Below are 25,504 nucleotides of genomic sequence, written 5' to 3' on the forward strand. Positions count from 1 at the left end.
TAGACAGTATTATGCTCAGTGAAATAAGCCAGGTGGAGAAAGACAAGTACCACATGGTTTCACTCATCTGTGGAGTGCAACAACAAAGCAAAAACTGAAGGAACAAAACAGCAGCAGAATCACAGAACCCAAGAATGGTCTAACAGTTACCAAAGGGAAAGGACTGGGAAGGAAGGGTGGGAAGGGAGGGATAAGGGGAATAAGGGGCATTACAATTAGCACACATAATGTTGGGGTGGGCACAGGAAGGCAGTATAGCACAGAGAAAACAAGTAGTGACTCTATAGCATCTTACTATGCTGATGGACAGTGACTGTAATAGGGTATGTGGTGGGGACTTGATAATGGGGGGAATCTAGTAACCACAATGTTGCTCATGTAATTGTATATTAATGATATCAAAATAAAAATAAATAAATAAATAAAACAGCCTGAGATTACCAATTGTTTTTTGGGGTTTTTTCCTGATGAGATGTGGAGATCTGGGTTCCCAAGTTACCAAAACCACATTTCCCCCTCTTCTTTATGAACAAATACTCAAGAATTCTATATATGAAAGTTCTGTGATACAAGCTACACAGATAAGCTCTTGATTCTTCCATTAATCAAGCAGCTCCTGGGTGTTTATTTATAATAATGTACCTAAGACTTTTTGATGGGTTTGTCTGTCGGGGATACCCAGTATGTCCCATAAGTACAAAAACTGTGATATATAATTGTGCTGGTACTACAAGGCTTGTGCTTCTAACAACACACTCATCTTGAAATTTCACAAATTCTATCACTCGGAATAAGCCAGGTGATGCTGCAATAACAACCCCTTACAACTCAATGCTTATCACAACATCAATTGATTTATCAACTCAGGCAAAATTTTCTGTGAATTGAGGTGACTCTCCAAGGCAGCTGTCCTTCATACACTGGCTCAGTATTCCAAGCTGCTTTATTTAATCTTATGTTACCTGCTACCATCAACAAAACAGGGTCACCTTTGTTCACATTTCACTTACCAAACAAGTCATATGGCTCTACCTAACTTCAAAGCAATGAGGAACACAACCCTTAGAATGCCTCAAAATAAAGAAGTAGTTAACAATGCATACCATATTAATACAAGGTGAAAACGGGCAGCCTCTTTGTCTGATGTTACTATTTCTCTCCAATCCTTTTGTTCAGGACTGATTTCATGGGCATGTGACCAATGCAGTCACACTGGGCTTCATGCTCACAAAGACCTATGCCTGGTTTAAAGCTCCCCTGTCATCATCTTCGAATTCTTAATACTTTTATCTCTGAATTGTGTTTTATAGTGAAATCTGATGGGACAACAATGGAACATGCATGTATGTGTGCCCGATGCAGATCTACCACTCTTTCCACCTCCTCTCATACAGCTTTGGTGATGCCCCATGAGCACAGAATTCCAGTGGATCCACAACGTATGGGAGTTCAGCAAGACTCAAAGTGAATATAAGAATAAGATAAGCATGCTGTCTACACTTAAGCAAGCAGGGGTACTAACAGGTCAAGAAGTCACATTTTCTGTTTGAACCATATTGTTTCAATCACAAAAGAAAGACAGTGGTGATATTCTAACAAACATGAATGACACCTCCGCCTGAAAAAAAACAACTGTCATATCTTTTCTTACTCATGTGACTTCTCTGTATTAACCAATCACCTATGCTAAAAGTGATGACACAGAAGGAAAGAGAAAAACAGAGCAAACAACAGTTCCTTTTCCTAACAGTCCTGCCAAAGTCAAAGACACTGCTGGTAGATGTGCAAGCATAAGTGAAATAAAAACACTTCAGTAAGTTTTGTGGAGTGATTCTCCTGTTTTGGTAAGAATTAAACATATATGTACATGCTATGAAATACCAGCAATTCCACATAAGAGTTAAATGCTCTTATATTTGCATTTAAAAGTAGCACTGCACAATATAAAAATGAACAGTAAATTCACCCTTAATAATTTTAATTGTTCTTTGTTTAGAATGACATTAAGAAGTAAACAAAAGCACAAGTTGAGAGAAAAAAATCACAGAAGAAAGGCAAAAGCTTCATATTTCAGTAACTTTAACAGAACTTTTTCCTGCTTTTTGAACAAGGGGCCCTGAATTTTCATTGTGCACTAGGCCCTGCAAATTATGTACCTGGGCCTGTATTTGTTCAGGTAAACAAATATAAGTCTGGAATTTATTTAACAAAGATTACTTGTCAACATTCATTTATAAAGTGCTGGGTTAAAAGCTGGAGATACAAAGATAAATAATGAGGTCACATCTAAATGGGAAGATAGTCATATAAAATAAATAATGACAGTATTATGTGACACATGCTATGGAAACCCTGAGAAAGCACCTAAAAGCCTTCATCATGGAGGTAATAGTTGAGTTGAGAAAGAATTTCCCACTTGGTAGAGGAAGAAGGAATAGTCCTAAAAGATGTACTAAACCAAATGTGTTTAGATATATTTACTAAACAAAATGTATTTAAAAACTACAGAACTTTGACAAGTTTTGCAGGGCCATAAAATAGCAATGAATAATAGCATAAAGATGAATACAGTAGATGAAATGGGAGTGTAAAGTGGTGCACACATTTGCATACCAAGTCTATTTAGACTTTAGCAAACAAAAGCTTATGGATTTAAAGCAAAGAGTGGCACAATTTCTTTTTTAAGTTAACTCCTGCAGAACAGGAAGGCAGTGGAGAGGAAAAGGAGATGAGACAGTAAATAGTAACAGTAAATAAATATTTATGGTCTTATCTCAGGTGATTTTTGTGGGTTAGGGCAGGGGGAGGCTGTTAAATGTATTTTTTCCAGAAGGACTTTCAGACTCTTCACTATGCTAATAAACACTGTAACTCTCTGAGAGATAATTTGCGACTTTCCAGATTTATACGACCAAAGAAGCCTCTTTTGCCAGGATGCCCAATCAGTATCTAAAGAACTATGAGAAATACAACTTTTGTAACACATTGTAAGAAAGAGAAGGCCAGCACTAAGTGAGAAAAGCAGAGGGCAATAGAGGGCTTAAGACAGGGATAAAACAATAGCAACTGTGAGGAACAGAAATCTAAAATATTGCCAAGCTGTGTTAAAAACCTAACTAAATATATAAAACACCAGTTACTATTTTATATAGTTTTCAGATACTTAAATTCATACTGTGTAAGGAATAAACAGAATGAATACTTCCATATGGTAAGGGAACACAACAGTAATGGTACTGGTGAAGGGAAGGGATAAAGCCAAAAAGAGGCTACATACAGAGATATTAGGGATAGATAAGGAAACTAAACAGATGAGGAAACCAAAGAAATAAGATGCACATAGAGATATTAGGAGATTTTGGTCAGAAGTAAAACCATTTTTGAACCATATGAGTGAGGTATGTCAAGTAGAGTTGAATACCACTGTAATATAGAAATTAAGGAAAAATTAAGTGAATGTGTTAGGTAACCAGCCTTCAATGTTATGCTTCCAAGTGCCCAATATATCCAGAACTATACCAAAATATCAGGAAATACAAGGAAGTGACCTAGAGGTTCCTGGATTGAAATGACAAAGTCAAATAAGAAACATTCAGCAGGACATCAATCTTAAAAGAATTATTATAAAGGAGGATAGCAGAATAAATAGACTATATGCAGAAAAACACAGGTCTGGTTTCCTGGCTTTGAGGAAATGGGTGAGGGAAATACACTAAATCCCTTTGAGTATTTAGAATAATGGTTCTCAATCTTTTTTCTGTTCCAACATATCTGAGAAATAGAATACACTTACAATAAAAAGAAAAAGAAAAACAAGAATGGGGGGTGAGGAGAGATTACTGTGATTGGTTTATAAGGCCTCCCAAAATGATTATGAAATGCCTTCCTAAGGAAGTGTAAAAAATCAGTGGCTTAAAACTGGTACTATTACAGAAAGCTTAAACACAAGTTCAAGCACAAACTAACAATTTTTAAACTATATAACAGAAGTCAAGATACTGTCACATAACAATACCCTTAACACATTTTCAGTTAAAAAAAAATTGGGGGAGATACAGCATCAGTTATTTCATAACTAGAATGCTCGTTCATTTATCTTTACACATCTGTAAGTACAATCTTGTAGTGTTTCCATTTTATAGATTAATTAGGCACTCTGAGTTTGTGACTTGCCTAAAGTGACACAAATGGAACTGGTTTATGACTACAAGAAACAAGAGTTCCAATTTTTGGTCCAATGCTTAGGTACTAGAATGATATGTCTCTTAGCCTAAACCAGTGGTTCTCAAACTTACTGATCTCAGGATGCATTTACACTCTTAAAAATTATTAAAGACCCAAAGAACTTTTGCTTTTGTGAGTTCTAGCTATTGATATTTATGTCATTAAATATTAAACTGAGGAATTTTTCAAATACAAAAATATACTACTAACTCATGGTATGAGGACAATATTACCCTAATACCAAAACCATACAAAAAAACAAGACATGACAAGAAAACTATGAAGACCAAAGCTACTTATGAATAAGGGTGCAAAAATCCTCAAAAAATACTAACAAACTAAATCCAGCAACAAAAGGATTATACACCAGGACCAAATATCTTCCCAGGAATGCAAGATTGTTTTAACATATGTAAATCAATTCAATACACCATATTAATAAAGGTCAAAACCCACAGTCATCTCAACAGACACAAGAAAGCATTTGATGAAATCTAACACCGTACTATGAAAGACACCCAACAAACTAGGAATAGTTAAGAAGTTCCTCAACCTGGCAAAGGGCATCTAAGAAAAACCTACAGTGACATCATACTTAATGATGAAAGATTAAACATCTCTTCTAAGAGCAAAAAAAGACAAGGGTGTCTGCTGTTTTCACTTCTATTTAATATTGTACTAGCCAGGGCAATTAAGCAAGAAATTTTTGAAAAGGCACCCAGATTGGAAAGGAAGAGGTAAAACAATTTCTATTTGCAGATGATATGATTTTATATATAGAAAATCCTAAGTAATCCACAAAAAAACTAGTAAAGCTAATAAGTAAGTCCAGCAAGATTGCAATCCAAGACCAATACACAAAACTCGGTTATTTCTACACACTAACAATGAACAATCCAATAATGAAATGAAATGGAAAACAATTCCATTTACAGTAGCATCAAAAAAAATACTTAGGAATTATATTATCAAATAGAATTATTTGTATTATCAGATTATTTGTACTATCAAAAGGAATACTTAGAACAAAATATTGTTGAAATAAATAGGTGAAAGCCTATTTAATGGAAATGCAAGTAAATGGAAAAATATTTCATATTAATGGATTAGAAGACTTAAGATGACAATACTCTCCAAACTAATAACCAAATTCAGCACAATTCTTTTCCAAACTCCAGCTGCCTTTTTAACAGAAATTGACACACTGATCCGAAAATTCACATCAAATTACAAGAGACCCTAAATAGCCAAAACAATCTTGAAAAAGAAAAAAGTCGCAGGACTCACACTTCCAGATTTCAAAACTTACTACAAAGCTACAGTATTCAAAACTGGGTGGTACTAGCTTAAGGACAGACATGCCGATCAATGGAGAATCCAGAATCCATTGAGAATCCAGAAATAACCACACACATTTATGGTCAGCTGATTTTCAAGGATGCCAACACTATTTAACAAGGAAAAGAATAGTCTTGATGATAAATGGTGCTGGGACAACTGAGAGCCAAATGCAAAAGAATGAAATTGGACCTCTCCCTCACACCACAAAAAAATTAACTAAAAATGGATCAAAGACCTAAATACAAAAGCTGAAACTATAAAACTGCTAGGAAAAAAAAACATAGGTATAAATCTTTGTAATCTGAGATTGGGCAATGATTTTTTAGGTATGAGTCTCAAAGCACAAGCAACCAAAGAAAAAATACATAAATTAGACTTTATCAAAATTGAAAACTTCAGTGCTTCAAAACATACTCAAGAAAATTAAAAAAACAATATGGCAATTCCTCAAAAATTAAACATATATTTACTGTATGATTCCAGCAATTCCACTTATGGATATATACCCAAAGGACTGAAAGCAGTGACTGAAACAGGTATCTCTATGCCCATGACCACAGCAGCATTATACCCAATAGCTAAAAGATGGGTACAATCCAAGTGTCTATCAAAAGATGAATGGATAAACAAAATGTGGTGTGTACATACAATAGCATATTATTCAGCCTTAAAGAGGAAATTCTGACACATACTACAACATCAAAGAACCTTGAAGACACTGTGCTAAATGAAGTCAGTCAATCACAAAAGGACAAGTACTGTATGACTCTAACTATATAGAGTAGTCAAATGCATACAGACAGAAAGTACAACAGTGGTTACTAGGGGCTGGGGAAGGAGGGAACAGAAAGTATTGCTTAATGGTTACAGAGACAGAGTTTCTGGAAAAATGAAAAGTTCTGGAGATAGATGGTGGTGATTGTTGCACAACACAGGAATTACCTAATGTCGCTGAAATAAAAACTTAAAAATGGTTAAAATGGTAAATTTTGTTATATAAATTTTATAATTTTTTAAACTTTAAAAAAGAAAATGAAAGACAACCCAAAAAATGGGAGAACATTTTTGCAGATTATGTATCTGACAATGCTGTAGCATCCAGAATACATAAGGAACTCCTATTACTCAACAAAAGAACAAAAAATACAATTTTTCAAATGGACAAAGGATTTGAACAAACATTTTCCAAATCATACACACAAATGGCCAATAAGCACATGAAGAGATGCTCAACATTATTAATCATCAGAGAAATGTAAATCAGCCACAATGAGATACTACTTCACCTGCTAGAATGACTATAATAAAAAAGATAGACAATAACAAGTGTTGGTGAGGATGTGGAGAATTAGAACCCTCATACACTGATAATGGGAATATAAAATGATAGCCTCTTGGGAAAATACTTTGTCATGTTCTCATAAAGTTAAACACAAATGTAACAAAACACCAAGCTTTTCCACTCCTGGGTATATATCTAAGAGAAATGAAAACATACATCCACATAACCTTTACATTAGTGTTCACAGCAACATTATTCATAACAGCCAGAAAATGGAAACAACCCAAAAGTATATCAAATGATGAATGGATTAAAAAAACATGGTTATCTCCACAGAATACATTCCACAGAATGCAGTATCATTCAACCATAAAAAGGAATGAAGTGCTAATACATGATACAATATGGATAAACCTTGATAACATTATGCTTAGTAAAAGGACTCAGGCACAAAAAGCCACATGTTATATGATTCCATTTATATTAAATATCCCAAATAGGCAAATCCACAGACACAAAGTAACTTAGTGGCTGCCAAAGGCTGGGGTGGGGTGGGGGAGGAAGGGTTATTAATGGAGCACAGGGTTTCTTTACAGGAAGATTAAAATGTGTTGATAGTACTGATGGTTATGTACACTTACGGAACATACCCTTAACAGTATACTTTAAAAGGGTGAGTTTATCGTACTGAAATTATATCTCAAAGAAAAGAAAAGAATACACTATTACACATTCCATTAGCCTCAAAGCAATAATGTTTTCACGTATCCTGTAGACATCACTCTACAATACAAATGAGAGGAGAGGGGAAAAGGTACATATCAACTCAATATTACTATGAAAACAATAGGGCTCTCTTGTCCCCTCCTGGCATGAGCCAGGAGCTCTGTCCTCTCTCTTCATCTTTAAATAAAAGCCTCTGCCTTGCTTTCCTAAAATATATATATTACTATAAAAACAATTGTGACATAGTTTGAATATCACTGGCCTAAACTAATTAATACTCAGCACAACATTGGAGCTTAAATAGTTAATGACTGCTTAATTTTAATGAAAATTAAATTTAAACTATAGCGTACTCCTAAGACTGACAAAAATGCAATCAGACTTCACTATTAAAATTCATACTTCATGTTCTTACAAAATATTTGACAACCTATGTAACTATACTGAATTTAACACCCTCTGTATACTAAATTTTGACAGCCTAAACTTGATGTGCAACATAGTAAAATGGTTAAGAGCTCTGACTCTAGACTCAGACACCTGAGTTCAAACCCTGACGCTGCAGCACACTGTGAGATCTTATCCAAGGTACTTAACCCTTCTACACCTACTTTCCTTGCCAGTAAATGAGGGTAATATGAAAAAGGTTGTTACAAGGAGTAATTTAATACTTATAAAATCTTTACAAAGACATCAGCACATAGTAACTATGCTGTTAATTTAATTATTATCATTGTAAATCAAATACCTGATTAAAACTATCAGGCTATTGTGTGACTTACAAATATGCCTATTTCTTTTTGGAAGTACAGGGTCCTTTGTGTAAAGATCAGGACTTCGCTCATCTTTACTGATGAACACTGCACTTGCATGAATGTAATGCTGCTTCTTTCCAAGCCCACACTCCCCAATGCCCTATCCTATTGCTTTCTAGTGCTAAACTAGAATATAGTCAATTAATCCAAGCCAAGGAATGACAAAACTTCCTGACAAGGTGATTTCTCCCAGAAGTATTTTAATCTCAAAAGAACCTTTTGAGAAACTAAATATTCTTAGACAATTAAGATTTGGATCACAGGATCCTCAAAAAAAAAACCAGTCTGGAATACAACTAGGGAGAAGAAAGGAGAGTGTCATGGAAAAGACGGCTTAACTATATACTGAAAACCGGGGTAAAATCTGTTGGTAAGGAAGCCAAGAAGAAAGAACTACTAATCTAGAAGTCAGAAAACACTTCTAATCACAGCTCAACCACTATGATAATTACTTGGTGAACTTGATTTACAAAATAAAAATCCAAATGCCTTGACACACACACACACACACACACACACACGAAATTACAGACCGATCATGATCATGTATGATTTATTCCAGGGATGCAGCATGGCACAACGTTCGAAAATCCATCAACATCATCCACCACATCAACAAAAAGAACGACAAAAACCACATGATCATCTCCATAGATGCCAAAAAAGCATTCGACAAAATTCAACATCCAGGGGATCACAGGAAGATGGCAGCATGAGTAGTTCAGAGGAAATCTCCTCCCCAAAACATATATATTTATGAAAATACAAAGAGACACCAGTGGATGTAGTACAACAGCCAGGATACATCTACATCTGTGAGAACTCAACATCACACGAAGGGGGAAAGATACAAGCCGCGGCCAAGAAGGACCCAAACACTCCCCCACCCCAAAACCCAGCAGGAAGAAAGGAGTTGGAACAGGGAGTGAGTGAAAGCCCAGGACTGCTAAACAACCAGCTCTAGAAATCCGCACCCGGAACGCAGACACAAGGTGCACGGGGTGCTGGATATTAGAGAAATGGAAAAGCAAAACCTTTGGGCAGTTCCCCGCAACCGGCACCCCTGAGAAAAAAGAAGAGCGAGTGCTTTCTGCAAGTCTTAAAGAGACAGGGACCCCATAGCTGGATGAAGTTGTCCTGGCACAATTAGCCAGCAACAGGAATCCCGGGTAAATTTAGGCGCCCTAAACCCCGGGGAGACAGTGCAGCTCTGAAGCCCTTCACAGCACCAAGCAGCCTGCCAGTCGTTCCTCCAACTGGCGTGGACCCCGACACACCAGCCCAGTAGCAGGAGAGTGGCAGCACGTACTGGGGACAGTGGCGCCGGAAGGGACTGGGAGCAGATCTGTGCGCCAACGTTGCAAGAGACCAGGAGAGGCTTGTGCGAGCCCGCAGCAGCACGACCAAACAGCCTGGGCACGGCTCGCCCACACTGGCAGCAGTGGAGCCAGAGGAGCCCGGTAGAGGCCCGTGCGCACCTGCAGCGGAGCCAGAGGGAGCAGGACACTACGCTCCCAGCAGCCGACTGGAATCCCAGCCCAAGGCACAGCTGCCTGGGCCAAACCTAAAGGCCACTGCTGGCACAGACCTGCCTGGCAGGGTCGCCGCTAGCACAGAGGAGTGCACCTGGTGTGCCTGCAACTCCCCGCAGAGCTCCACGCTGCTCTGACGGAGACCCCACACACAGCAGCTTAGGGGACTAACCGAGTGGCTGCTCCAGGAGTGCGGGTAACTGTCACAGGCAGCGGAGGAGGGCAAGGCATCCAGCAAGCAGGAAAGGACTTTCTTCTCCCAGCTGACACACCTGCAACCTGCCTACATCCACCACTATTACCATGAAAAGGCAAAAAAATTTAGTCCAGTCCAAGATAGTTCAAACAACACCTGAGAAAGGATCTGCAGAGGCAGACCTAACCAGTCTCCCTGAAAAAGAATTCAAAATAAAAATCATAAACATGCTGACAGAGCTGCAGAGAAATATGTAAGAGCTAAGGGATGAAGTCCGGAGGGAGATTATCCGGAGGGAGATTACAGAAGTGAAACAAACTCTGGAAGGATTTATAAGCAGAATGGATAAGATGCAAGAGGCTATTGATGGAATAGAAACCAGAGAACAGGAACTCATAGAAGCTGATGCACAGAGAGATAAAACGATCTCCAGGAATGAAACAATATTAAGAGAACTGTGTGACCAATCCAAAAGGAACAATATCCGCATTAGAGGAGTACCAGAGGAAGAAGAGAGAGAAAAAGGGATAGAAAGTGTCTTTGAAGAAATAATTGCTGAGAACTTCCCCAAACTGGGGGAAGAAATACTTGCTCAGACTACAGAGGCACACAGAACTCCCAAGAGACGGGACCCAAAGAGGACAACACCAAGACACATAATAATTAAAATGGCAAAGATCAAGGACAAGGACAGAGTATTAAAGGAAGCCAGAGAGAGAAAAAAGGTGACCTACAAAGGAAAACCCATCAGGCTATCATCAGACTACTCAACAGAAAACTTTCGGGCCAAAAGAGAATGGCATGATATATTTAGTGCAATTAAAAAAGAAGGGCCTTGAACCAAGGATACTGTATCCAGAACGATTATCATTTAAATCTGAAGGAGGGATTAAACAATTCCCAGACAAGCAAAAGTTGAGGGAACTTGCCTCCCACAAACCACCTCTAAACAGTATCTTAGAGGGACTGCTCTAGATGGGAGCACTCCTAAAAAGAGCACAGAACAAACCACCCAACATGTGAAGAATGGAGGAGGAGGAAAAGGAAGGGAAAGAAATAATCATCAGACTGTGTTTACAACAGCTCAATAATCGAGTTAAGTCAGACAGTAGTAAACAAGCTAACCTTGAATCATTGGTAACCACAAATCTAAAGCCTGCAATGGCAATAAGTACATATCTGTCAATAATCACCCTAAGTGTAAATACACTCAATGCACCAATCAAAAGATACAGAGTAATAGAATGGATAAAAAAGCAAGACCCATCTAAATGCTACTTACAAGAGACTCACCTCAAACACAAACACATGCACAGATTAAAAGTCAAGGGATGGAAAAAGATATTTCATGCAAACAACAGAGAGAAAAAAGCAGGTGTTGCGATACTAGTATCAGACAAAATAGGCTTCAAAATAAAGAAAGTAACAAGAGACAAAGAAGGACATTACATAATGATAAAGGGCTCAGTCCAACAAGAGGATATAACCATTATAAACATATATGTACCCAACACAGGAGGACCAATATATGTGAAACAAATACTAACAGAATTAAAGGAAGAAACAGAATGCAATGCATTCATTTTGGGAGACTTCAACACACCACTCACTCCAAAGGATAGATCCACCAGACAGAAAATAAGTAAGGACACAGAGGCACTGAACAACACACTAGAACAGATGGACCTAATAGACATCTACAGAACTCTACATCCAAAAGCAACAGGATACACGTTCTTCTCAAGGGCACATGGAACATTCCCCAGAATGGACCACATACTAGGCCACAAATAGAGCCTCAGTAAATTCCAAAAGATTGAAATCCTACCAACCAACTTTTCAGACCACAAAGGTATAAAACTAGAAATAAATTGTTAAAAGAAAGCAAAAAGGCTCACAAACACATGGAGGCTTAACAACATGCTCCTAAATAATCAATGGATCAACAACCAAATTAAAATGGAGATCCAGCAATATATGGAAACAAATGACAAGAACAACACAAAGCCCCAACTTCTGTGGGACGCAGCAAAAGCAGTCTTAAGAGGAAAGTATATAGCAATCCAGGCATATTTAAAGAAGATCAATCCCAAATGAATAATCTGATGTCACAACTATTGAAATTGGAAAAAGAAGAACAAATGAAGCCTAAGGTCAGCAGAAGGAGGGACATAATAAAGATCAGAGAAGAAATAAATAAAATTGAGAAGAATAAAACAAAAGAAAAAAATCAATGAAACCAAGAGCTGGTTCTTCAAGAAAATACACAAAATAGATAAGCCTCTAGCCAGACTTATTAAGAGAAAAAGAGAGTCAACACACATCAACAGAATCAGAAAAGAGAAAAGAAAAATCACGACGGACCCCACAGAAATACAAAGATTTATTAGAGACTACTATGAAAACCTATATGCTAACAAGCTGGAAAACCTAGGAGAAATGGACAACTTCCTAGAAAAATACAACCTTCCAAGACTAACCCAGAAAGAAACAGAAAATCTAAACAGACCAATTACCAGCAACGAAATTGAATCGGTAATCAAAAAACTACCCAAGAACAAAACCCCTGGGCCAGATGAATTTATCTCAGAATTTTATCAGACATACAAGACATAACACCCATTCTCCTTAAAGTTTTCCAAAAAACAGAAGAGAAGGGAATACTCCCAAACTCATTCTATGATGCCAACATCACCCTAATACCAAAACCAGGCAAAGACCCCACCAAAAAAGAAAACTACAGAACAATATCCCTGATGAACGTAGATGCAAAAATACTCAACAAAACATTAGCAAACCGAATTCAAAAATACATCAAGAGGATCATACACCATGACCAACTGGGATTCATCCCAGGGATGCAAGGATAGTACAACATCTGAAAATCCATCAACATCATCCACCACATCAACAAAAAGGACAAAAACCACATGATCATATCTATAGATGCTGAAATAGCATTTGACAAAATCCATTCATGATAAAAACTCTCAACAAAATGGGCATAGAGGGCAAGTACCTCAACATAATAAAGGCCATATATGATAAACCCACAGCTAACATCATACTGAACAGCGAGAGGCTGAAAGCTTTTCCTCAGTGATCGGGAACAAGACAGGGATGCCCACTATCCCCACTGTTATTCAACATAGTACTGGAGGTCCTAGCCACGGCAATCAGACAAAACAAAGAAATACAAGAAATCCACATTGGTAAAGAGAAGTTAAACTGTCACTATTTGCAGATGTCATGATATTGTACATAAAAAACCCTAAAGACTCCACTCCGAAACTACTAGAGCTAATATCAGAATTCAGCAAAGTTGCAGGATACAAAATTAATACACAGAAATCTGTGGCTTTCCTATACACTAACAATAAACTAATAGAAAGAGAAATCAGGAAGATAATTCCATTCACAATTGCATCAAAAAGAATAAAATACCTAGGAATAAACCTAACCAAGGAAGTGAAAGACCTATACCCTGAAAACTATAAGACACTCTTAAGAGAAATTAAAGTGGTCACTAACAAATGGAAACTCATCCCATGCTACTGGCTAGGAAAACTTAATATCGTCAAAATGGCCATCCTGCCCAAAGCAATATACAGATTCGATGCAATCCCTATCAAACTACCAACAGCATTCTTCATTGAACTGGAACAAATAGTTCAAAAATTCATATGGAAACACCAAAGACCCCAAATACCTAAAGGAATCCTGAGAAGGAAGAATAAAGTTGGGGGGATCTCACTCCCCAACTTTAAGCTCTACTACAAAGCCACAGTAATCAAGACAATTTGGTACTGGCACAAGAACAGAGCCACAGACCAATGGAACAGAATAGAGACTCCAAACATTAACCCAAACATATATGGTCAACTAGTATTCGATAAAGGGGCCATGGACATACAATGGGGAAATGACAGTCTCTTCAACAGATGGTGCTGGCAAAACTGGACAGCTACATGTAAGAGAATGAAACTGGATCACTGTCTAACCCCATACACAAAAGTAAATTCAAAATGGATCAAAGACTTGAATGTAAGTCATGAAACCACAAAACTCTTAGAAAAAAATATAGGAAAAAATCTCTTAGACATAAACATGACTGACCTCTTCTTGAACATATCTCCCCGGGCAAGGGAAACAAACGCAAAAATGAACAAGTGGGACTATATCAAGCTAAAAGGCTTCTGTACAGCAAAGGACACCATCAATAGAGCAAAAAGGTATCCTACAGTAAGGGAGAATATAATCGGAAATGACAGATCCGATAAAGGCTTGACGTCCAGAATATATAAAGAGCTCACACACCTCAACAAACAAAAAGCAAATAATCCAATTAAAAAATGGGCAGAGGAGCTGAATAGACAGTTCTCTAAAGAAGAAATTCAGATGGCCAAAAGACACATGAAAAGATGCTCCACATCGCTTGTCATCAGAGAAATGCAAATTAAAACCACAATGAGATATCATCTCACACCAGTAAGGATGGCTACCATCCAAAAGACAAACAACAACAAATGTTGGAGAGGTTGTGGAGAAAGGGGAACCCTCCTTCACTGCTGGTGGGAATGTAAATTAGCTCAACCATTGTGGAAAGCAGTATGGAGGTTCCTCAAAAAGCTCAAAATAGACATACCATTTGACCCAGGAATTCCACTTCTAGGAATTTACCTCAAGAATGCAGCACTCCAGTTTGAAAAAGACAGATGCACCCCTATCTTTATCACTGCACTATTTACAATAGCCAAGAAATGCAAGCAACCTAAGTGTCCATCAGTAGATGAATGGATAAAGAAGATGTGGTACATATACACAACGAAATATTACTCAGCCATAAGAAAAAAACAAATCCTACCATTCGCAACAACATAGATGGAGCTAGAGGGTATTATGCTCAGTGAAATAAGCCAGGCGGAGAAAGAGAAGTACCAAATGATTTCACTCATATGTGGAGTATAAGAACAAAAGAAAACTGAAGGAACAAAACAGCAGCAGAATCACAGAACCCAAGAATGGACTAATAGTTACCAAAGGGAAAGGGACTGGGGAGAACGGGTGGGAAGGGAAGGATAAGGGCGGGAAAAAAAGAAAGGGGGCATTATGATTAGCATGTATAGTGTGGGAGGGGTCACGGGGAGGGCTGTGCAACACAGAGAAGACAAGTAATGATTTTACAGCATCTTACTATGTTGATGGACGACTATGAACAGGGATGCGGGGGCGAGATGGTGAAGGGGGAAGCCTAGTAAACATAATGTCCTTCATGTAATTGTAGATTAATGATACCAAAATAAAATTTTTAAAAAATGGCCATCGTGCCCAAAGCAATACACAGATTCAAGGCTATCCCTATCAAATTACCAATAGCATTCTTCAATGAACTAGAACAAATACTTCAAAAATTCATATGGAACCGTCAAAGACCCCGAATAGCCAAAGCAATCCTGAAAAGGACGAATAAAGTGGGGGGGATCTCGCTCCCCAACTTCAAGCTCTACTACAAAACCACAGTAATCAAGACAATTTGGTACTGGCACAAGAACAGAGCCACAGACCAATGGAACAGAATAGAGACTCCAGAAATTAACCCAAACATATATGGCCAATTAATATATGATAAAGGAGCCATAGACATACAATGGGGAAATGACAGTCTCTTCAACAGATGGTGCTGGCAAAACTGGACAGCTACATGTAAGAGAATGAAACTGGATCACTGTCTAATCCCATACACAAGAGTAAATTTGAAATGGATCAAAGACCTGAATGTAAGTCATGAAAACATAAAACTCTTAGAAAAAAACATAGGCAAAAATCTCTTAAACATAAACATGAGTGACTTCTTCATGAACATATCTCCCCGGGCAAGGGAAACAAATGCAAAAATGAACAGGTGGGACTATATCAAGCTAAAAAGCTTCTGTACAGCAAAGGACACCATCAATAGAACAAAAAGGTACCCTACAGTATGGGAGAACATATTCATAATTGGCAATTCTGATAAAGGACTGACATCCAAAATATATAAAGAGCTGTCATGCCTCAACAAACAAAAAGCAAATAATCCAATTAAAAAATGGGCAGAGGAGCTGAATAGACAGTTTTCTAAAGAAGAAACCCAGATGGCCAACAGATGCATGAAAAGATGCTCCACATCGCTAATCATCAGAGAAATGCAAATTAAAACCACAATGAGATATCACCTCACACCAGTAAGGATGGCTACCATCCAAAAGACAAACAACAACAAATGTTGGCGAGGTTGTGGAGAAAGGGGAACCCTCCTACACTGCTGGTGGGAATGTAAACTAGTTCAACCATTGTGGAAAGCAGTATGGAGGTTCCTCAAAAAGCTCAAAATAGAAATACCATTTGACCCAGGAATTCCACTTCTAGGAATTTACCCTAAGAATGCAGCACTCCAGTTTGAAAAAGACAGATGCACCCCTATGTTTATCGCTGCACTGTTTACAATAGTCAAGACATGGAAGCAACCTAAATGTCCATCAGTAGATGAATGGATAAAGAAGATGTGGTACATATACACAACGGAATATTACTCAGCCATAAGAAAAAAACAAATCCTACCATTGGCAACAACATGGATGGAGCTGGAGGGTATTATGCTCAGTGAAATAAGCCAGGTGGAGAAAGAGAAGTACCAAATGATTTCACCCATATGTGGAGTATAAGAACAAAAGAAAACTGAAGGAACAAAACAGCAGCAGAATCACAGAACCCAAGAATGGACTAATAGTTACCAAAGGGAAAGGGACTGGGGAGGATGGGAGGGAAGGGAGGAATAAGGGCAGGGAAAAAGAAAGAGGGCATTACAATTAGCATGTATAGTGTGTGGGGGGCATGGGGAGGACTGTGCAACACAGAGAAGACAAGTAATGATTTTACAGCATCTTACTACACCGATGGACAGTGACTGTGAAGGGGGACTTGGTGAAGGGGGGTGCCTAGTAACCATAATGTTCTTCATGTAATTGTAGATTAATGATACCAAGATAAAAAAATAAAAAAATAAAAATTTCAACATCCATTCATGATAAAAACTCTCAACAAAACGAGTATAGAGGGCAAGTACCTCAACCTAATAAAGGCCATATATGACAAACCCATAGTCAACATCATACTTAACAGCGAGAAGCCGAAAGCTTTTCCTTCAAGGTCAGGAACAAGACAAGGATGCCCACTCTCCCCACTTTTATTCAGCATCGTTCTGGAGGTCCTAGCCACGGCAATTAGACAACACAAAGAAATAAAAGGCATCCAGAATGGCAAGGAAGAAGTTAAACTGTCCCTGTAGGCAGATAACATGATACTGTACATAAAAAACCCTAAAGAATCCACTCCCAACTACTAGATCTAATATCTGAATTCAGCAAAGTTGCAGGATACAAAATTAATACACAGGTATCTGTTACATTCCTATACCCTAACGATGAACTAGCAGAAAGAAAAGTCGGGAATACAATTCCATTCACAACTGCATCAAAAGAATAAAATACCTAGCAATAAACCTGATCAAGGAAGTGAAAGACCTATACTCTGAAAACTACAAGACACTTGCAAGCAAAATTAAAGAAGACACCAATAAATGGAAATACAACCTGAGCTCATAGAAAAACAAGAATGAATACTGTCAAAATGGCCATCCTGCCTAAAGCAATCTATAAATTCAATGCAATCCTTATCAAAATACCAACAGCATTCTTCAACAAACTAGAGCAAATAGTTCTAAAATTCATGTGGAACCACAAAAAACCCTGAATAGCCAAAGCAATCCTGAGAAGGAAGAATAAAGTGGAGGGGATTACACTCCCAGACTTCAAGCTCTACTACAAAGCCACAGTAATCAGGACAATTTGGTACTGGCACAAGAACAGACCCATAGACCAATGGGGCAGACTAGAGAGACCAGATATAAACCCAAGCATACATGGTCAATTTATATACGATAAAGGAGCCATGGATATACAGTGCAGAAATGACAGCCTCTTCAACAGCTTGGGGTTGGCAAAAATGGACAGCTACATGCAAAAGAATGAAACTGAATTATGGTCTAACCCCATACAAAAAAGTAAACTCAAAATGGATCAAAGACCTGAATGTAAGTCATGAAACCATAAAACTCTTAGAAAAAACATAAGGCAAAAATCTCCAATATAAACATGGGCAGCTTCTTCCTGAACGCATCTCCTCAGGCAAGGGAAACAAAAGCAAAAATGAACACATGGGACTACGTCATGCTAAAAAGCTTCTGTACAGCAATGGACACAATCAGAACAAAAAAGCATCCTACAGTATGGGAGAATATATTTGTAAATGACATATCTGACAAGGGGTTAACACCCAAAATATATAAAGAACTCACATGCCTCAACACCCAAAAAGCAAATAACCCTATTAAAAAATGGGCGGAGGATATGAACAGACACTTCTCCAAAGAAGAAATTCAGATGGCCAACAGGCACATGAAAAGATGCTCCACATCGCTAATTATCAGGGAAATGCAAATTAAAACCACACTGAGGTATCACCTCACACCAGTTAGGATGACCAACATAGAAAAGACTAGGAACAACAAATGCTGGCGAGGATGCAAAGAAAGGGGAACCCTCCTACACTGCAGGTGGGAATGTAAACTAGTTCAACCATTGTAGAAAGCAATATGGAGGTGCCTCAAAAAACTAAAAATAGAAGTACCATTTGACCCGGGAACTCCACTCCTAGGAATTTACCAAAAGAAAACAACTTCTCAGATTCAAAAAGACGTATGTGCCCATATGTTTATCCAGCACTATTTACAATCGCCAAAATATGGAAGCAACCTAAGTGTCCATCAGTAGATGAATGGATAAAGAAGATGTGGTACATTTACACAATGGAATACTATTCAGCCATAAGAAAGAAACAAACCTTACCATTTGCAACAACATGGATGGAACTAGAGAGTATTATGCTCAGTGAAATAAGTCAGGCAGAGAAAGACAAGTGCCAAATGATTTCACTCATTTGTGGAGTATAACAACAAAGCAAAACTGAAGGAACAAAATAGCAGGTGAATCACAGACTCCAAGAAGGGACTAGCAGTTACCAAAGGGGAGGGGTGGGAGAAGGCAGGTGGGGAGGGAGGGAGAAGAGAATTGTAGGGTGTCATGATTTGTGGCACATAGCGTGTGTGGTGTCACGGGGAAGACAGAGTAGCTCAGAGAAGACAAATAGGGACTCTGTGGCATCTTACTATACTGGACAGTGACTGCAATGGAGTATGGGGAGTTACTCGATAAGGGTGAATGTATTAACCACATAGTTTTTCTTGTGAAACCTTCATAAGAGTGTATATCAAATGCCTTAATTTAACATACACAATAAAATAGCCCTCAAAGGCTGCTACTTTCAACCATTTCTCTCACCACTCTATTCATAACTCAATTCCTGCCACACTGCATTTCTCACTCTTCCCCAGACACCAAGCCCCAAAACAATTTATATCATCTTTGCATGTTATTCTTAAACTCTGGAATGGCTTCCAGACTTTCCCTTTTCCACCTAGCAAACTCCTACTCATCCTTCAAAAGCCAGTTTCTTCCTTCTGAATTTCCATAATCTAATAATGTTGTAATCTATCTGTATTATATGTAGATTGAGTTCACCAAAGGGAGAGACTGTCTTCATTAATTTCGTATCTCTAAAACCTAGAAGTGTCTAGTGTGAAGTACAAATGCAAATATTTGATGAAATTAAAGATTAAATGACAAATGAATTAGAAACTTTGTGCAGCTCCTCTTATAAAATTGAGAGAATAGCTGATACATCTGAGAAGCAATATGGCCTATATAATAGCGCACACAGCTGCTTTGAATCTAACTCTAAATCTTCGGCAAATTATTTTCCTCATCCAAAAAACAGGTTTCATAGAGTTGCTACATTCCTCATCTATAAAACAGATTTCACTAAATTGTTACACTGAACAAATGAAAAAATACATAAACATATCTAACACAATACCTAGAACAAAACAGGTACTCAAATGTAAGTTCCCTTTTCTCTCCCCTTTAATTCACAGGATAATTACGGATATCCAATGAGATAATTTGGTACAAAAACAATCAGGAAACCATTACATATCACACAAATTAAATCTCTCACTAACGGGGAAAAAAATCTGAACAGTTCATCCTTGCATTTATTTATGTACCTTTTCTTCTTTCTAGATTTGTAAGAAACACGTGGGGACATCTGCTGGTTTTTAAACATTTCCCCAAATTATGCAATTATCTAGGATTCTACATTTAAAATTTAGTTTAGTACAAACAATTTTAATTCACCTGGTTCAGTGTAAACTATCCTAATTCCTCCAAGATTAAGAAGAAAAAAGTCTACTTATCCTGCTTTAAACTAGTGTCCTTTTCCCTTGCCTGTTTTGGGGTTCTCTAGATTTGTTTTTAGAACATGTTCCTGCAGTTGACTTTAAGTGAATTTAGTAGCATTATTTCATGAATTTGTAAGCATTTGTAATTTAGAAAGTAACACATCTCACTGAATTATGTTCTATCAAAATGCTGATTTTTTTTTTAAGGATAAGCATTTGTTGGCATCAGCTTTTACTGGTAAGTGTTGCTTATTTCTCTGAAACCAGAAACTTTCTACAGAAAATAAATTCAAACACCTTTCTCTACCCACAGACACTGATTTGACATTCCATAAAGAACACAGCATAATTAGTGGTGCTTATTATACACATCAAGGTTAACTTTGAGGTCAAAAAAAGTTCTCTGCTTACACTTACTAAACTGAACCTACTCTGAGAACTTACAAAAATTCTCTTTAAACATCTTTTAATTAATCAGACATATTTATAACTACAATTATAAATTTTCACTTAAAAGGTCTAAAATTGTAGGTTCGAGTTAAATTAACCACAAATAAGTGTAATTCTGGATGTGACTAGGGATTTACAAAATTGGACTAAAATTACAGTGATAACATCTTGTTAATTTATCTGTATTACTAACAACTTGACCTAGAGCAATGAAAAGACTTTCATTTCTTTTTTGTATTTAGATATTCACTAGACGTAAAATGCTGAATGTCAACTTTCACTTCCACTTCTGTACTATTTCAAGGAAGCTTTTTTTTTCACTTTCTAGTGTGCACACTGGTCGAATGAAAAACTGCAACAGCAGGAAAATATTTAAATGAGCTTTTTTTAAAAGCAACTTTTTGTTTTTATTAAATGTCATGTTTTTAAAGCACAAAACGACTTAAAATTCTAATCTCCAAAGTATACGGTTTTTAAGCACTCTAAAATGTTTATAAAAAGCATCACAGCACACTAGACATAGTGAATTCATTAATTATCTTCAGCACAGCATTCTAAATGAATCAATATTTCATAATTTTACAGATTGTGACTAATTAGTACTAGAATGCAGGGGAGCACAGCGATTTCTAAGAAAACAATACAAGGGTTCAAGGCATAAAGAAAATTCCAGCGTACAATTTACTCATACAAAATACACTAATATAAAAAAAAGCTAAACTTTTTTTTTTTAAAGCATGCCACAATTCACCACCCTGAAGGGACATTCTCTCTAAATTAGTTTATCCAGTTGGGATTATTCAATTTTATTAGGTAAAAGTTCTCATTACTTTAAAAACAGAAACAGGGTATGTTCCGCTTCACCAAGTGTTACACATTTCGCTACTGTAAGACTTGGGGGTGGGGGTAAATCTTTGGAAACAAAAGGTAATCTGATCCACTCCAGGTAATTTACTAAATGCATGCCGACAATATACACAATTCAAATTGCATTTCGGGACACTAAGAGCACAAAAAGGAAGAGAATGTCGTGTCAGAAACTATTTTTATATCAAAAAATATGTAACGAAGAAACCTGGTATACCGAAACTAAAATCTCGCTCAAGGTAAAAAATTCATCTGATTAACCATTTGATAATCTTCTGAAAAGAAAACGTTTAATCAACGTTGTTACAATCACAGTAATTCATCTCATTCAGGTTCTAGAAATCTCAGTGTGCTTGTTTCAGGTCTAAATATCTCATTCTCTTACAATCCAGATACCAAAAGGACCTGAAACCTCTCGCAGAGGCGTGGAACACAATCGGCTAGTGCTGTCTGTTTACAAATACGAATCTCAGTTTCCCACGTAAAAGCGTTCATTACCACCACTCCACCGGGGGACGGAGGTCGGGGGACAGAGAAGGCAGCGAGAGCAAGAAACGAAAACCACAGACACACTTCTGCCTTCTCTCCTCCCCATAAGAGCAAGCCCAGAGAAAATATTTATTATGTATTACACGCATGTATATATTTGTTACATATGTTACGTCTATGTCTAAGCGTGGGTGAAAAAGAGCCACACATGACCGACACGAAAGAATGCTCACGCCAATCCCGCTAACTCAAAATCCGCCGCCCGGGTCTACAGGTTTCGGCCCGGGGCCAAGAGTTCCAGCCTCTGTGGAGTTCGGCCCCAAAGCGCCCCAATGCCCTCCTCGGGCCGCCGCCCCTGCTTCCCTCATCTCTGCCTTCCCCCAGGGACACCCGAAGCCCATTCCGGCAAAGAAAGAAGTGTCAGGCCCGCAAGAGGCGGCTGAGACGCGCTCGGGCCAGGCCCACCACACCTGCGAGACACCGCACCTGAGGAGTGCTACTAACAGGCGGCCGCCCGGCCTTCCCCGAGCACACCCCCTCGGCGCAGGGTGCTGCGCCGCGACTGGAATCTCCGTACCTGCAGGCCCGCGAGCTACAGGCGCGCGCGGCGCCTCCTCATCTCAGTGGCTCCCGCTCCCCCTCCGCCTCCCGCTGCCGCCGCCGTCACCACCGCCGCAGCCGCTGCTGGAGGCCGGGACACGACGAGCTCAGGACTCCACCGCCATGTCCGCCGCGCCGCGAACTGCATTGTGGGGGGAAGGGAAGAGATGGGGGAGGAGGAGGGAGAGAAAGAGGAGGACCCGCTGAGGGGAGGGGGTCGAGGCAGAGGGGCAGCCGGGGGGAGAGGGGGTGGGGAAAGAAGGGCAGAGCCCGGAAGGGAGTCCTGGCCCCGAGGGCGGGGAGCAGGAGAGGGGATGGACGCGGAGGACAGCCCGGAGAGGAGGCGCAGAGGGAAGGGTTCGGGTGCCCCCTCCCTTCGTCCTGGGGGCCTTAGGATCGGTAAAATTGGGGCGGGGGGGAGTAAAAACTGACGGAAGGAGGGCCTCCGTTCGGGGCCTTGTAGTGGCGGCAACAAACAATAGGGAGGGGGCGGAGGTGGGAGGGCAGCGCAATCACACTCCGGCTGAGGAGAGGGGCGTGCGCACGAGGAGGGGGCGGGCGGGGCCCCGCGGGGCCCTCTAGAGTTGGGGAAGCGGGGAGCCTCCCCCCTCCAAGCGGGGGTCGCCAGGTCCCGCTAGCGGCTTGGGCCCCGCTGGGGAGTAGCGGGAGGACGTCGGCGTGCCTCAGGAGGCAGGGGTCACGGGCACGGCCGCGCCGCTCGGCTGAGGCCCCCAAGCGGGAAGAAGGGCCCGAAAGCCGCCTCAGCGCCTCTCTCCGAAAGCTGTCCCCTCGGGGAAGGAAGCCCAGCCTTGGACATGCTCCCTCAGGTCTGGGGCACCGAACCTCGGTGGCTTGTGCGAGCTTCTGAGCACCAGCGGGGAGCTAGACGGAGGAAACCTCCGGGATCGACCTATTCACCTTTGCCACCAACCCACCAAAGTCCAATCTTCTTCTTTTTGAAATGCAGCCACTTCTGAAGTTGAGTTCAGCAGTGAACTTTCCAGAGCATCCTGCTACAAAAAGATTTTAGAAGTCATTTCTGTAGTTTTGACGCAGGTTTGGAATCAGCTACCATCCATGGGACCCTCACACCCACCTTGCTTTTATTGTTAGGTTTCTCCACGTAATTATTAAAGGCACGATCCGACAGGATTTATGGTTTGGTTAGTATTTTTAAGAGCCCAGCCTTGGAGATTATTCAACTAACCTCTGACCTCAAAGCTGAACAAATCACACAACCACAATGCTTGGATTTGACACATGCTAGACAGGAAAAGGATACGAAAAGGGTGGACATGGGGTGTGAGGGAAGATGCTAAATTTTAAGTATTTACAAGATACTACCTTATAAATTTTCTTATATGACTCAGACTAGAACCTGTAAGAGTTTATTTCCATCTACTTCCTACTACATGCAATAACTGCATACCTGTTAATTTATCTGTTTATGTGAATCTGAAGCTCGGTGAGAAGAGAACAAACATTACCCACTAAGTGCTAGGCATTGAGGTAGGGACGTCAGATATTTCACAATTTAATTCTCATAACAATCCCGTGAGGTCGGTACTATTACTCCCATTTACAAGTAAGAAAACTAAATTTCTGAGAATAACTGCATTTTACTCCTATGTGTCTGATTCCAAAGGGCTACCATATCATGTATAGAATAGTGGATTTAAAGGCAAAAAGAGCCCTGCCTGGCTTCAACACTTAATCAGCTGGATGACTTTGGACAAATGTACCTTATGAGTTCCCCCATCTACAAATTTTTAAAGGAAAAAAACCTACTTCACAAGGATTATGTAAGGAAAACTTCAACAAACGCTAAAGCCTATAGAGACATTAACATGTCCTTCACTTTAGTGAGTGATCAGTGTCCTTGGAGCAAGTGCAATTGAATAAAATTTCCTGATAACTTAATAAGAGCAAAGCACTGAGTTAGGTGCCGAGGGATACAAAGACAACTAGATTCCTGTCTTCCAAAAAGTTCACCATTGAGTGAGAGGTGGTTCCATTGAGCTACAAAAAAAGCAATAGGTCATGAACAAAGAGCTAGGCTAATACAGAGTGATAAATTTCACTTGGGTGAAACTAACAGAAGAGGTAGAACTGGACCTTGGAGGCTTGCCTGGTTTGTGCCAGACACATGTCTGTGATTCAGAGAACATCATTTAGTCTGGAATATGCAGAAGATAATGAGTGGAAACAAAAGCTGGAGCCAGACAGAATCCCCGTGCCTCTCTAATCTTATCCCTTCCAGATAACTCTCTTCTACCCCCTTGCGCATTCCTCAAGACCCAGCTCAACTCCTACCTCCCTTACTAAATCTTCCTGATCACTACCCCACTCAACTGAATGTGATCCCTCCATTCTCTGAATCCCTACATGTCACTTGTTGTAAATCTAACCTCAATAGATTATAAACTTGAGCACAAATACTTATATTTGTATATTTAATAATGCCTGCATACTTGCTGAGTTGAAATTTTTGGTAACTATAGTCTTATCACAACAAAGTATGTATAGAGTATTATTTATATGTAAAGAATGAGGAAACTTAGGGCATGAGAGGGCTTAATTAGTGGGCCA

The 25,504-nt window shown here is 39.2% G+C and overlaps 1 protein-coding gene across 10 annotated transcripts in view; it reads right to left on the minus strand.

Annotated features, from left to right (window-relative positions):
- TUT4 (terminal uridylyl transferase 4) overlaps positions 1 to 23,058 on the minus strand; it is a 163,072-nt gene extending 140,014 nt beyond the window's left edge. For 8 of the 10 annotated variants that reach the window (XM_073233936.1, XM_073233930.1, XM_073233929.1 and 5 more), the window contains exon 1: positions 22,893 to 23,058. The gene's annotated coding sequence lies outside the window, so the exon portion shown is untranslated. The remainder of the gene's footprint in view (positions 1 to 22,892) is intronic. The other 2 variants (XM_073233934.1, XM_073233935.1) reach the window with 1 other exon arrangement.
- Between the last annotated feature and the right edge of the window lie 2,446 nt (positions 23,059 to 25,504).

The sequence above is a fragment of the Manis javanica genome, chromosome 4 (genome assembly GCF_040802235.1).
Source record: "Manis javanica isolate MJ-LG chromosome 4, MJ_LKY, whole genome shotgun sequence".
Classification (NCBI taxonomy): domain Eukaryota; kingdom Metazoa; phylum Chordata; class Mammalia; order Pholidota; family Manidae; genus Manis; species Manis javanica.